This window comes from Bombus affinis, chromosome 1 (assembly GCF_024516045.1).
Source record: "Bombus affinis isolate iyBomAffi1 chromosome 1, iyBomAffi1.2, whole genome shotgun sequence".
Taxonomy (NCBI): domain Eukaryota; kingdom Metazoa; phylum Arthropoda; class Insecta; order Hymenoptera; family Apidae; genus Bombus; species Bombus affinis.
Genome location: NC_066344.1, coordinates 7766902 through 7781474, shown reverse-complemented (window position 1 = coordinate 7781474; position 14573 = coordinate 7766902).

The window sequence follows — 14573 nt, the reverse complement described above, 5'->3', positions numbered from 1 at the left end:
ACTGAGAGAAGGGTAAATTACGTGGATTAAGTTGCGGTTAAGCGTTCTTGTCTTGCATGTATATAGGATAAGGAGAATGATATCGCGCGTAGTCAGCCACGCGTGGCGCCTGAATAATGCTGTACTCCGAACGTATTAGTTTAACGTACAGTAGCTGTTCGGCGGGCATATACTAAGCATCGATATATTATATTAAGCTCCCATATACAACATTCTCAAATATTAAACTAATTACATACATAAGTCATAAGACGTATATATACATATAGATATACTTTACTTTACTTGCTTCTATCTCTAAATAACTTGTTTAGAAAGAAAACTGAGTCATCATTACAATTTCTATTAATTTTTCAATTATAGCGATTCGGATTTTTACGTTTACGTAACAAAAGTACCACTGTAAATAACATAATAATATTCGCTTTAACTTCACCGACTTTAAATCGCGTGAACACACTCGCAGGCAAAGTTGTCTATATTTCGGAGTTCTTCCGGAACGAAATCTCTGTGCGTGGACCAGTCACGTATCCGTGGATGTATAGTAAACGCACGTATAGCCTTCGTACTACCTCGTTCGCCCTTTCCATACATCCCCTGATCATTCTAAAGGATGAGACATACCGACTGTGTGGCCGGTTCCATCGCCCGTATTAACGCCCACTGCAAATAGAGTCGGTGCTGGAAGAGGTTGCAGCGTCTGTGCTGGCCGCGAATCACAATAGGGGCTGATCAGTCCCCGGTACGGGAACAGAGCGAGATAGCAGGGCCACGGGGGTAGAATATGGTGCGAGAACTTGCCTGGGTTCGATGTATCAAGCCGAAAGTTTGATAGCCCCGAAGGCTTTGCTAGCCAAGTTACTTCCATGGAACGTGACCCCGCCTCGGTATCCTCCGGTTCGTCGAAAACCGCGCTTCTCCGTCTCTACTCATCCTTTCTCTCCCACGTCCGTTCGAGCACCCTCGAACAACCTTCCCTCCACGGGTCTACGTGATCGACTCCGTTTCCTTCTCTCTTCCACACCGTAGAATCACTTCGTTCGATGCTAGACCGCACGTATACAGTTACACGTGCGCATATATATATATATAGGTTCTAGACTCCTCTGGCGCTTCGTTGTCCCGGAAAATATTATCGCCATCCGTTTCAGGATACGAAATCCGCTTGCTTTGTGACTATTGGCCGCCCTTTTCATGTGTGTTTGTTTTAAAATCCTCTATTCTGGAACGATGCATAGATCACAATATGCAGTAGCCTTTCATTCACGAGATGGAGTTTTTGGAGATGAGTTAAAGGTATTTGGGTAACTGGGCTCCTGTTCCGTGTGTGAAGTCGGATAAGAGAAATTCCACGCTCTCCAGAATATTTCGTTCCACAACGTTACGAAGCGCCCCTGAAGGAAACATTCACCGTCTTTTCCTTAATATAATTGCCAACAAGGGTTCCTCGTGTATTCATAATGCAGCTTGGGTGGTCGAGTCACATAAAATATCCAAAAAATTGCTCCCGCAGCACTTTCCGCTGTTTCACGAGGACAGTGCACGCACGACCAACTCTGTTGTTAGTATTCGAATTTACAACCTTGGTTGCTCAGCCTTGTACGTTTCTCTATCCAAAAGATCGCAAAACAACTGTAATTTTCTTGCTATACTTTTCTTTGCCGTACTTTCGATATAATTCATGTTCTTCGTAAATATATACCGTGAAAGAAAATCACACTTCAGTACGACCATTCCCATTCGGTAACGCAAACACATGAATCTTCTTCTGCGTCTTTCTGGCATTCTAAAATTATGACTTCGTCCCAATGTAAGACACTAAAGATGTATACATCGAGTCATAAAGTTCTCAATAACTTCGGAGACGAAACAGAGCTCGAGACACACAGACAATTACTAGCCATAAAACGTTATCGTGATTCCATATCGCGGGAAAATTCAAACGATGCTCGAGCGTCTATCGCGAAACTTTTCAGTGGAAGCAAGGATTCATTCTCCAGACAATGTAAAACATGAAACGTTCGTGGATGGAGCGGAAATCAGGAACAGGAGAGCGCGAATCGATCAGAAAGGATGCGAAGACGATGCTGTTGGCGAATTTATGCGACTTGGAATGCGATCACCAGCCAACAAATATAATTTTACTAATCTGGATTTCGATTGTTCACAATTCTACGATTTAATGTAGCGGAAGCATCAAACAAACGAACTTTGGCGCATCCTCAGTTTGAGCATCGTTATCGTTGATGGATGATCGAACGAGATGCTAGGTTATGTGAGAATTTCTTCCTCTTTCGTCGTATATTTTACATGGAACAGTCAATATCTTCATGTAATCCACCATTCGTTCGATCAAGACAGGGAAGAAGTAGGGCTACTTCAAACTGGAATAAGCAGTGAATAGGCCCAATTTCCAACATCTATCAAACTATCCTCTGAGGGTTTAATAATTTCCTAAGTTTCTTTGAATATGCATACGATGTCACATTAAATTGAATATTCTGTTGCCTATCTCATTTTAACATGAAAAACGAGGCTTTGTCGTAAAACAAGAGATGCAGGAGAGAATATTTGACTGGAAATTTCGATGTTTTAATCAACCTCTTCCCATCAAGCCACTTCATGAATTCTTAATGCAACACTGTCGTCCATTCAGCTGGATCTGTTGTCAGACGATCTCCCTTCCTTTGCTAAATAAAGCACTGAAAGTCCGTTTTTTGGAAACAGACACCTGACCGCGATTGATAAGACCACGAGCCGCTAATTTATTAACATATCGTTGATTTGTTTATTGAATTTATCAAATCTATAACTTTATATTCTATGCTCTATTCTTCTCTTTAATCGTACATTTATCCTGAACTACCAGTCTACGAATGTTTATGAAAATTTATATTTTTACGAACGCGGTTAAACAAACGCAATCAAACACGGACTTGTATCTCATTCGAAACATTATAACGACTATATATGTACTTTATTTTAAATATTCAATATACTTTTGCATATTACATGCGTTATGCACATTGTTCCACATTAAACTTTCCCATAAACGCGTAAACACCCGCGATCTATAAATAACGGGTTTAATGAGTTAAGAGCCCTTATACAAAGCTGGGCAACAGAATTACATGGAATAATTCCTATCAAAGCCGGGGCTAAATACCCCCGTGGTCCCTTCTAAACTCTGAAATCTGATTTACGCCGGTTAAGCTCAGATGTGGTACCGAACAAATTCGAGGCAGTCGAACCGCGAAAGTAATGGAGGCCCAGGCGGCTAGGTAGATCGCGCGCGCTCCTACCTCGGAACGCAACGCGATTTAATGGCGGAAGGCGGCGCGGCGTCGCGCGTCGATCCATCACGACACCGATGTTCGTTACTCAAGACGTTGGGCCACGATGGAAGGTATGCTGACGGAAAGGCTGAGGGAATTGGAAGCGGACGGGGGACGCGGATCGGGGGCTTAGATTGGCTTTGCATAGTTTCGCGTGTCGGGAGTTGAGTTATAATTACCTTAGCGCCTGTAACAGGAGCGCTGGTATAGCGATGGCTAACGCGACTACAGGATAATAAATTAATGCGGCACGTCGCGTAAATGTAATACGAGCCTAACTACCTACTCCGCCTAAGAGCGTGTCGTTGTAAACGATGATCCGCTGCGAAGGTGCAATCGCATCGGCCGCTGCTACAATTTTCATCTGTCTTAGCTTCTACGACTCCCACTTGTTCGCCAGTTTGCGTCCGCTTTGCTGTTCGACGCGAAACTGGTATATGCTGTACAGAGCTGGAAAGATATGGAAATTTAGTTGGTTATTTTTGATAGATCGAATACAGTTAGAAGAAGAGGCTCGTTTATTGATCGAGAGTTTGACATCTGAAAATAAGACAATTTAATTATTGTTTGTGGAAAATATCTATTAGAATGCACATAATATTCCAGTATACGGTATATACATATATAATATACAGTATGAAGAGAAAGATATAAATATGGAAGGAAGAGTTAATGGAGAAATCCGGTGACAAAGTATTTCAGACTACAACGAATTTAAAAATGCGATGAGTCATCAAAGAATATTGAAGAAGAAGATTACATTAGAGGTTTAGAAAAGCTGCAGCTTTTAAAGTAAGGTATTTCTGAACAATGTAAAATTAGACGAGATCTTTGGTAAATTTTTTGTTACCTAAAATTCGTAGCATCCAGAAGTTCTCTAAGGCACTTGGTATCAAAGTAAAACGTTAAGAGGATGATTAATGATTTACAGTGTCTCAAGAAATGTTAGGTCGAAGTTGGAGAGAGATGTGACACGGCGGCTCTCATTATTCCCTCTCTATTTGACCCTTTAATCATTCAGTTGCACACACCGTTTCAACGAGTCCCTTTCAAGTCTTGCTCGCATCGTCAAGTACTTAAGAGCTTTTAATTAGAATCGTCGCACTGCTCTACTTTTTCGAGCGTGCAGCTACGAAACATTCCAGTTACTGTTTATACTGTTTTATTATAGTCTCTCTTCGTATCAAGGATACAATACCAGGACTATACTGAGAATCAAACATTTTCGTTCGAAATACGCATTCTTCTCGATACACGTGTATATTTTAAACATCCTACAGATGAGGTATGACTTACCGTATTTTTTCCCTGTAGTCTTCATATGTTATCAGAGAACTTATCAAATCAGATTAAGAGATCAGTCCTGAACCAGCCTTTTTTTCTAAGCGCAGAATAGTCACGGATTAGAAACAAAACCAAAGAATATAACTTTATTAATCGAAGAACTACTTCAACGAATACACATCTGCACCCACTAAAAACGCGAGCGCTCTCACGATACGTTATTACGTGTAGAGCAGACGGAATTAACGTAGGTTCAGAGTCAGAGACACCCGATTCTACGGTTGTATCTAGCGTTTCGAAGTATGCAAAAGGCCGGCGCGGCGTCCCTAAGCTCGCATGCAAATGCGCTCGCGGGAGCGTATAAATACACGCCGTGCGTGGAGGAGAGTTCGTATAAATTATACGAACGTTTACGAACTGACTTCCCAGCGCGCTCTAAACTCTCTCTTTCCTTCTCTGTCCTTCTCTTTCTGTCTATGAAAACGAATCTAAGCGTTCGTCACAAAGTAGAAACTCACCCCTGGACCGAACACCCCCTTCCATCCGTAGTATTATTATGTTTATGAGCGAGTACAACGATGTAAATGCAAATCCGAATGGGGCAAGGATACGAAGTCGTTAGCAAAAGATTTCCGGCCTCTTTAACCCGCGGCGATATCTAATTTGTTATTCGTTGCCGCGATATCGTCGCGCGATTCACTCCCTTGTCTGGATTCACGTCGAAGTTAATGCCCCTGAACATCAGGAGTCATCCTCGCAGCGTTTATGGCTGTCCCGGACAGATTCGCCCCTCGTAAATTATAGTTCCTCCGTGATACCGTGTCACAGCGTTTTCTGTCCTGGCGATCCTCGAAATAAGGAGGTGGAGATCGAGACGTGACGAATATCGAAATCTTTCGCTAGTCGATTCGAAATCACTCTGTTTTTATATAGAATAGTTCCTGAATAAGGCGCTGGGAACAACATGAAAGATGCAAGCAGTTGTAGCAGTCTGATATGTTGTTCAGTTCTTCTTTTTTAGTCAATTTTAAAATGACAAATACATATTGCTACGGAATGCCGGAGTGTCTCTAAAATCTATTATAATTTATTTACTATATATCACGATAATTAAATTTGATTAGGAATAATACATAAACTAATGAAGTCAAAAAGTGGGAAAAACTGTATTTTTTCTACTTAATCCAAATGTTGGAAAAATCCAACAATCTTCTTGATTTCGCTGCAACAGACAGTGATATGCTAAAAGCTAGACACCGAATGCACGTGACATTGTATATTTTCTTATTATTATAATGGATTGTTCATATCGACCAAACAATTAAGAGGTAAAAGATGTTTCTTACTTACGTAGCAAGTTACGTTCGAAGTCTAAATAATCTTCAGAATAACAATTTTATTACGAATTCATAGCATCTATCAAGATGGCAAATTTATGCGAATTTTATAACTTACCAATATCGTTATTTCTATGTCATCATCCTACATATAACCTCTCTAAAGATAATTAGAATGAAATATCCTCACAAAGACGAGATTAACTTCGTTTAAGCTTAATGAAATTGCTATGAGATACGCAAATATGTTTTACATTGTCCCCTAGTTCTATCATATTGGTATTTGCAAGTTGAGAACACTTTAGGCTAACTTTTCAAAGGAAATAAAGCGACGTATTGAAAAGACCGCGACAGGAGTGAAGAAAAGTAGATACTCGTGATGCAATAAAGTTCATACAATATATTATAGCTTGTTGCTTGCGGGTTAAAAACAGGGTCCTATTATCGTGAAACTGGCACGTTCCATTACTCGCAAACATTCATTACGTTACACGTACGTGCTGCTAAAATATCCGAAATTATCTAACTCGCTGTGTCTGAGTCATGAATTGTAGGAAACTGGCAAATACGGAATTGCGTGATGCTTCTGTGTATAAGATTTACGCGTTATTTGTATTTGTATGTATTTTTGCATGATCATGAGCAGGCAGAAATCGAGAAAAAGCAAAAATCACGAGATGATTAATATAAAGAGAAGTTCATTAGCCTTATCGGAATTACAAAAGCACTTCTCAGAGATCGGATCATTAAACTTCTAATCACATCGAATTCCATTTGCGGAAGGAAGATCGATTAATCCAGTTGTGAAGATAATCAGAATGACCGTAATGTACTTTCCAATTGTTAACTTCACGTAGTCATCTTGAAAGTTCTTTTGAGTATTCCGGAAAATATTCATAACTTCGACCTTCCTATTCGGAAGTTGAGAGTTTCGTTGGAAATTTGGAAGAAGCGTGAAATTTATGCCAGCTCGTCGCTATCGATCATAGACGCGAAATCGCGATTCCACGCGAGCAGACAGAACTGCGAACAGCGAAAACCGTTCCTCTAGTTTCCAGGACACTGCACCTGCTAGTTTTCCTTTATCCTCCCCGGTTGAATACACGAGCCGTGCGTGTGTTGTGCTCGCGAAACGCGTTCGATAAGCGGCGGAAACTGACGAGAGAAAAGAAAGAGAATCTGCAAAAGAAGAGATGTCTGCTGGTGAGATAGGCTCGAGGCGAACTCGGAAATCTAGAAATCCTGATGAATTATGGGAATCGAAGTCTGTTTGCAAAGTTTGCTCTAGAGAGTGAAACGTGATGAATAGATATTGGACGTTAATATATGCGTGTAAATTTGTTCCTAGCTATCGAATCGCCCGGCTTATGATGACAAATCGATAGCAACCTTTTCAAGATAGGTGGTCGGATAAAAAAGAAAAATTGATAAATGCTGTGATTCGGAGCTACTGATTAGAAACTTATCTACATCGATACCCATTTTCGAGAATAGGCTAAATAGGATGTTAATGCTCCAAACCTTATCCGTCGATCTATAATCGGTAGTTCGATTTTATTTTTATACTTGTGTTGAAAAATAGTACAAAGCACAGTTGTTCTATTTTTGATTTGTTGAAAATTCACATGGAAAAATCGCACAAATACGTTCAGAACTTGTTTACCAAGTTATTATTCCTTTTTTCTGAAAGCAGATTTTTCAAGCTTACAGAAACAGCGAGAACCAGAGTTAATTTGGCAAAAATCTTGTTTATTTATCGATTGATTTAACTTTTCTCGAATTCTTCTTGTCTTTCTGGGAACTTCAGATTTCTTGTTCAATCCAGAACTACAAAGCTAATTATTTTCAACTACGAACACTAATGATTCCTCTTCTTCGAACGAGACATTGACGATTGCTACCAAGAACTTTATCAGCATTGAACTCGATGCTGTTTACGTAGTCAATAGTTAGTCACTTACTTAGTAATCAATCTCTTGATTAACACGAATTACTTTTATCAATACATTTATAATCTGTGCAGGTGTTACCATTTGATTGAACGATAGCAAGTAATTAAACTCGATTTACATTCCTAGAACGTGTTAAATGATTCATATGACTCCATATTTTGACAACGCCCGTTCTTCGAGCAGTTTAACTGTATGGCGTTCTTGAATTTGCAAGCGCTCTGTCCCTGCAGCTTCGTCGATTCTCCGCGGTCCTTGACATCACCGAAAATCCATTCTCGCGATTTGACTTGCAAAGCCCGGATTACTAGCCGCAAGATGGCGGTCCCATGACGTCGATGTAAGTCCTTCCAAGATTATTTGGAGAAGAAACTTCCTGATGTCGTTAAGCCATGCCGCGTGACACGTGGCGCCCTGTCAATTTCTAGGAAGCTTTGGCAGCTTTCGCTGATCTTAACCTCTTAGAAACGGTTGAATTTTGTGCGGGGCTGTTTCTCTGTATGGCAGAGATTGACGCGAATTACGCGTAAACGATACTGCACTGCAATGTATGACGGATAATGCTGTTCTCTGCGCAAGCACATTCGAATGAAGTTTTTGATAATTAAATTATAATTTTTCTCAAAGATGTGATGCATGTACTTTAACTGTAATAAGTTACTTTAATAATTAATAATACAATTGAGTGTGATATATTTTAAAGCACGGTACGACACATAGACCAACGTCACAATTTTCACACTCATAGCGCGATAGTGTTTTTCAAATTGCTCTTCGTTTCTATTTTAAAGCGACATTTTGAGGTTGAAGATTCTAAAAAATTATAAGGATACTTTTGACATTTTGAATTTTCCCCGCAACGGAAGCCGTTTATTAGAATCTTTCGTATTCGGGATGTTTGATCACGGCACAATAAATTTGGTTATCTGAAACTCCAGGCCGCAAGTTATTATCAAGTTGTCCAACGTATTACGCGTAGTTTGCTATGCCGATATGCTTACTGGGACCATTATTTCTACGGTACGAGTGCATGGAACCCCGATATAAGTCGCCGGGATACGATGTACTCGCAAAATAAATATTTCACTCCGAGAAACTTCATAATTGCAGGAAGACGAAAACCTATATTATATGACTTCCTCTTTTACAAACTTAAGTCGTCTCAAATAAAACATTAACCATTTATCATATTAGATTCTGGTTACGCTGAATGCATACTACGTGTTGACAATTGTGGATCGTAATCGCAGAAATAAATATGTAGGAACACTTTCATTACATGTAGAGATGGCAAAATAAAAAATTTTTATATTTATTTAACATGCGATTACAAGATGTTCATAAATAACAATTACATGTGTTTCACCCACTCTTCTAGTCTCACTTCTTGCCAACTGATATTTTCTTCTGTTCCAGAGATGCTGGCACGCATATACTCACACACACACACACACTCCTACACTATTTGTTGTAGTATTACTAACTACACAGTCAATCCTGGTGTACCACAACTTATTTACTTGTCATCCTTACGCAGGGCCCACGCTAACTCTTCTTTGCATCGTTCCAACCACCGAAGGAACTACGTTAGGTACGTTTTGTTTCCCGTATATAATGTAACGTACTATCTTTGAGACAATTAGCGAGAAAGCAAATATCTTATAGGCTACCTAGCGACGCCTCGATGTACTACAAACGCAACAGTATCCTGCACTTGTATCCTACTAAAAACTATCTAATGATAAAATGACCGACACTGATAAATAAATAGACAGCTAAAAGATAAGATGACCAATTTCAGAATATCGTTAGGAAAAGGATAACTTGCTAATTGCTGTGAAATAAACTGTCGAAACGCTTGCTTACAAGCATTCAAAGGATTGTAAGGATAAGAATGTTTGAATTTAGCAAAAATGGTAAGGCAGAAAAGTAAGAAGGGGAAAGTAGTAAAAGTAAATCGCGATCAGACACATTAAGTGTCTTGTAAGAAATGTTAGACTGCATATATCGGGGAGGGAATTATACGTTGGGGAAGACAGTAAAATTCCAGAAGATTAGAATCGACCTTGGGACCCGGTACTCGTAAAATCTTGAGAGTCGCAAATTTATGTACACGCGTGCACGTTGTGGTTGCTCGAATTATCTCGAATCGCCGTACACAAACTTTATTGCCGACGAGAACGCAACAGAGGGCGGAAATCGCCGAATCGTGAAACCATCGTATTAAGAATTAATTACCGCGGTTCGCGAGCCTCCTGATTCATTAACACGCCCATCGGAATGGGTTCTCGCGAGGAAAAGGACAATAAAAATGACGCTTCGAGGAGGATCGAAAGTACGAAGTCGATAAGAAAATGAAACGAACACTAACGCTTTTTCATTACATGGTTATAGAAGGAAGAGTCCTATTGTTTCCCTTGTAGCACGTTCTTGTTATTTCTTTATAATCATTCCTTTCGAAGGATATTAGCAGCGGAATATCAGTAATTTCCCCTTAAACGACATTCCGATGAAAAATTTCTCGGTTCGAAATTCCACGGATACTCTCTACTAGGGGAATTTGTTTATAGCACTCTATTAGAAAATTGAGTTCCGGCTGACAATAGGTAATCACGTACTTCGATGCGAGTTTCCAACGGACAGATATTATCGTTAATCGATATTCGAGGAGGAGAGCACTTCATCTTTCCGAGGCTCGCGGAACTTGTGAATTTCATCAACGCGATCGAACGCGGCGAATCGACTCGTCTTAATTCCGCAATTAACCCTCTGTACTCGATCGTAACTTCGATCCATCTTGTCCTGTGTACGACCATGGTAGCCGCGTCCATTGATCGTCGTATTAGAACAGCATCGAAAACAGCTATTCTAATTGCTATTGGATTTGAATAAAATTAGAGTCAAAGCACCTTTGAATAAACCAAGTTCGAATCAATTCCATTTTTATGCTAATTGACTTAAAACCGAGCAACTTATTAGAATGTATGTGATTCTTTGATCAGAAACGGGATATCATCTCTTTTTTATCCGAATTCCTAAACTTAAAACATGTCCAAAATTGTAGTAAACGTTTCTACGAAATTAAAATATGTTTGACTAACTAAGATCTATGCAAGGACATTGAAGGTCGTTCAAGGGAATTCAAAATTTATTCAAGGTTGTTCCAGGTCATTTAAAATCATTCGCAATCGTTCAGAGTAAAACAGGTTTTATAATATTAGAACAAGTCGAGAGGTCATCATAGAAAACATTCGTTAGCTAGATATTCTCCATAAGACCAAATTACGCTTCCCTTTTGCAAAAACCTCATTAACTGACCATGGCCATCGTAAAGGTTCGTCGTTGCCTCGAGAATCATCCTCTTATGCATACCGGGTGTAATGAGCTGCGCCGTTGCAACGTCGAGTCTACGATGGGCAACGAATATTATTCTAAGCTTACGCAAGCTCGACTGATCGCATGCTCTCGCTCTATCGTTGATACAGGATCACAAACTACCAAGGTATGTATTCGTTAACGAAGGTATTTTTAACGTAATAGCCTTCCTTTATCTTTTCTCTTTTCCTATAAATTTTGTCGAAAAAAGCCTTCGTCAATTTATGAAGAAAATAAGGAACGTTTAAGGCTCTCGGTGCGGAAATAAGGAGGAAACTTCGTTTCTATTCAAGAGAAACGTCAATATTGTGAAAATTTGTAGTTAAAAACTTTCTTAATTTTTGTTCTTGAGGAAAATTGTTCTTAAGGAACGTCGCGTGTTTTCTTTTATAATGCAATTCGATATTTTCATTTCATAAATTTTTAAAATAACTTTTTAATACTTCAAATTCCATCTTTTCATTCTTTCAAAGATAATTCAATAAAAAATTTCCACACTGTTGTCGTTCTCGTAAAACAGAAGCTTTTCACCGAAAAGAATGGACGTAAAAGTAGACTCGTTCAACGATCGAAGCATTCACGTCGGTGAAAGTAAAACCGAACTTATTATCGGTCCGATACAGCTTGCTCATGAACGGTGCGTATAATACCGTTAAAATACACACGCACTCAATCAGCGCGATACGTGCAAATCGGTGATTTCGCACTCACGGATTATCAGGATCCAATGGGCTTCAGGATATTGCGGCGGAAACACGGAAGCGCGTAAACGTATCGACGTTATCCCTCACTTCGATTCGCCTCGTTCGCCACCGAATAAACGGCGTGCCACAATTCCCATCAACCCTCTATCGCGCCAGGACGATCGTTCATCCATGTCATTTTGTCTGCTAAGTCTAGCCAGGGGTGATCGTCGATCGATCATTGATCGAATCGATCCGAAATCCTCCTGTTGCCTAAGATTCGATCGAACATTCCTTCCCGCCGTGTCATAGCAATATGTTATGAATTTTTTATAGCTCGCGAGAAACGACCAAGCCCAGGGACATTACTCCATCGTACTACTTTTTTAGCTTCTTCTTTGTTGTAAAATAGTTTGCTCTTAATAGTTTCATTTTTAGAAGAGTTGCTCGTAAGAAATATTCTGACGCTTGAAAATTTATTGGAAGTTTCCATCCTGAGGATAGAAACATTCTTATTATAACATTAATGCTTTGATCAGATTAATTAGGTTACTGAATTCCAGTTTGAGACTACGATCTTTTTTTAAGCTATAAACGCAGTTCTGGTAGTAGCTGGTAAATTGTAATACATTTAAAACTACGATCTCTCTTTTTAACTTTTTTGAGAAAACACAGAAAAATGATTTTTCGTTTCACGTTTCAATGATGTCAGAAAAATTGTAGCAATCCAACCATTGGACTTATAAGGATTGAAAATACAGCCTTCGAATCAAAATAGCACATTTTGCTGTCAGTGACAGTATTCTAGCGCGAGACATCATGAGACAGAGGCATTTTCTCTCGGTCCATAGGAAGTATAACTGGCGCAAAGAGTCCGTCAAACGATCGGCGTTTCGCGGAATCGAAGGCTTGTCGAAAGGCCGATAAATGGTCGTGGACCTTTCGCTTCGTCCACGCGGGCTGACAGTTGTTTTCCCAAAAGCATCGACGTCCGGCGCGGACGGGAAATTGAATTTCTAGCGGCGCGTGACGCGCGGCCGCCGCTTTCATTCGGCGCCGCGACGCTTCCCCCGTCGCGTCGGAAGCCTGGGGAAAAAGTAGCCGAAGAAGTCGCGGAATACGCGGGAGGCCGGGAACTACCGGAAAGGGCAACGGTGGAACGGGGAATGAGAGAAAGCGGCGACGCGCGCGTACAATTTCCTCCGAGCGTTGCGCTGTTATTAACGCGTTGAAAATTTCACGTTGCTTATGGAGCTTTCCTCCTCAGCTCGATGCCTCCCGGCTAACCGCTGCTCCTCGTTATTTTTTTATTACTGGATAGTGCTTCTTCTGCTTTCTGTTTGAACTCGAATACATGTTGAACCTTTGTTTCCAGAAATGGCTAATGGAAAGTTGATTGGTCTGGTTATTGCTGGAATTTAAGACTAATTAAATATTTATTTCGTGAAAGACAGAAAATTGTTTGTGAAAATTCGATCAAGCGATTAAGCGTGCCAATTACAATAGCTGATCTACTCTCCTTTTTTATAAATTTCATTATATACACAATTAAAGTTAAACTTCTCGAAAAATAAATTACTCCTATGTATAACAAGAAAATAGCACAAATAAATTCTAAGACGAAACGTAGAAAATATATTTATAATGTTGACCAGTATACTTCCTATATATTGTAATTATTAAGCAGTGAAAAACTACCACGCGATTAACATCATACCTAACTTAACTCGAACCACGAACTATCAACGACAGATCGTAAAATGACTTCATATCCTCGACTTTATGGACTAATTTGTTTCACGACTTACGTTTGCTAATAATCAAGCCACGTTAAACCGAGCATCGTAACTAGATTGTTTCAGTAGAAACAGACGGAAACGGGTCAGACACAAGAAGCGTCGTTAAAACTCAATTCGTGTTCTCGATTTTACGCTCCCCTTTACACACCGTTCCGAGCAGTTTCGGTCGGTTAACTGTGTTTAACTCGAACAAAAATCGATGTTCACGTGGACCGAAAGACGCCATTTCTGTCCTTCGAATCCTCGCGAACTTAGAGAACTCTACGCGGTCTATGCAGACGTTCTACGTAGATTTCCGAATTTCCTCTCGCTTCTCTCTCTCTCTCTCTCTCTCTCTCTCTCTCTCTTCCTCTCTTTCACGCGCACTCACACACACTCCTCTCCGTCTATCACCACTAGTTGCACCTTGCGCGTGGTACTCGATGTAAACGACCAAACTTGTTGGCAGCGACGCTGCAGTTGCGTAAACTCGAAGATACGTCCCGCAAGCAACTGTTAACTCGGTTACGTGTATCTGCACGGAGAAAAATTCTGTTTGCTTAATCGACGTCATGAACTCGATTTGGTAATTCTGGCGGAGTTCCGACCAAGGTTATGCGCCGATTACACTTCGATGTTCATTAATTTCGTGATATTAGGAGTTGGTGCATGCAAAGCAGCGAGAACCAAATAGTTTCGAGGGTGGTAGCGTAGAATGATTTACAGGAAGATCGAAGTCTCCAGGTTTGGAAGCGAAACTTCTAAAGGTGTTGCTCGATGTTCAATTTCCATGAGACTGGGCGCTGCTCTGAGGCGCGTCGAGACGGTTCAA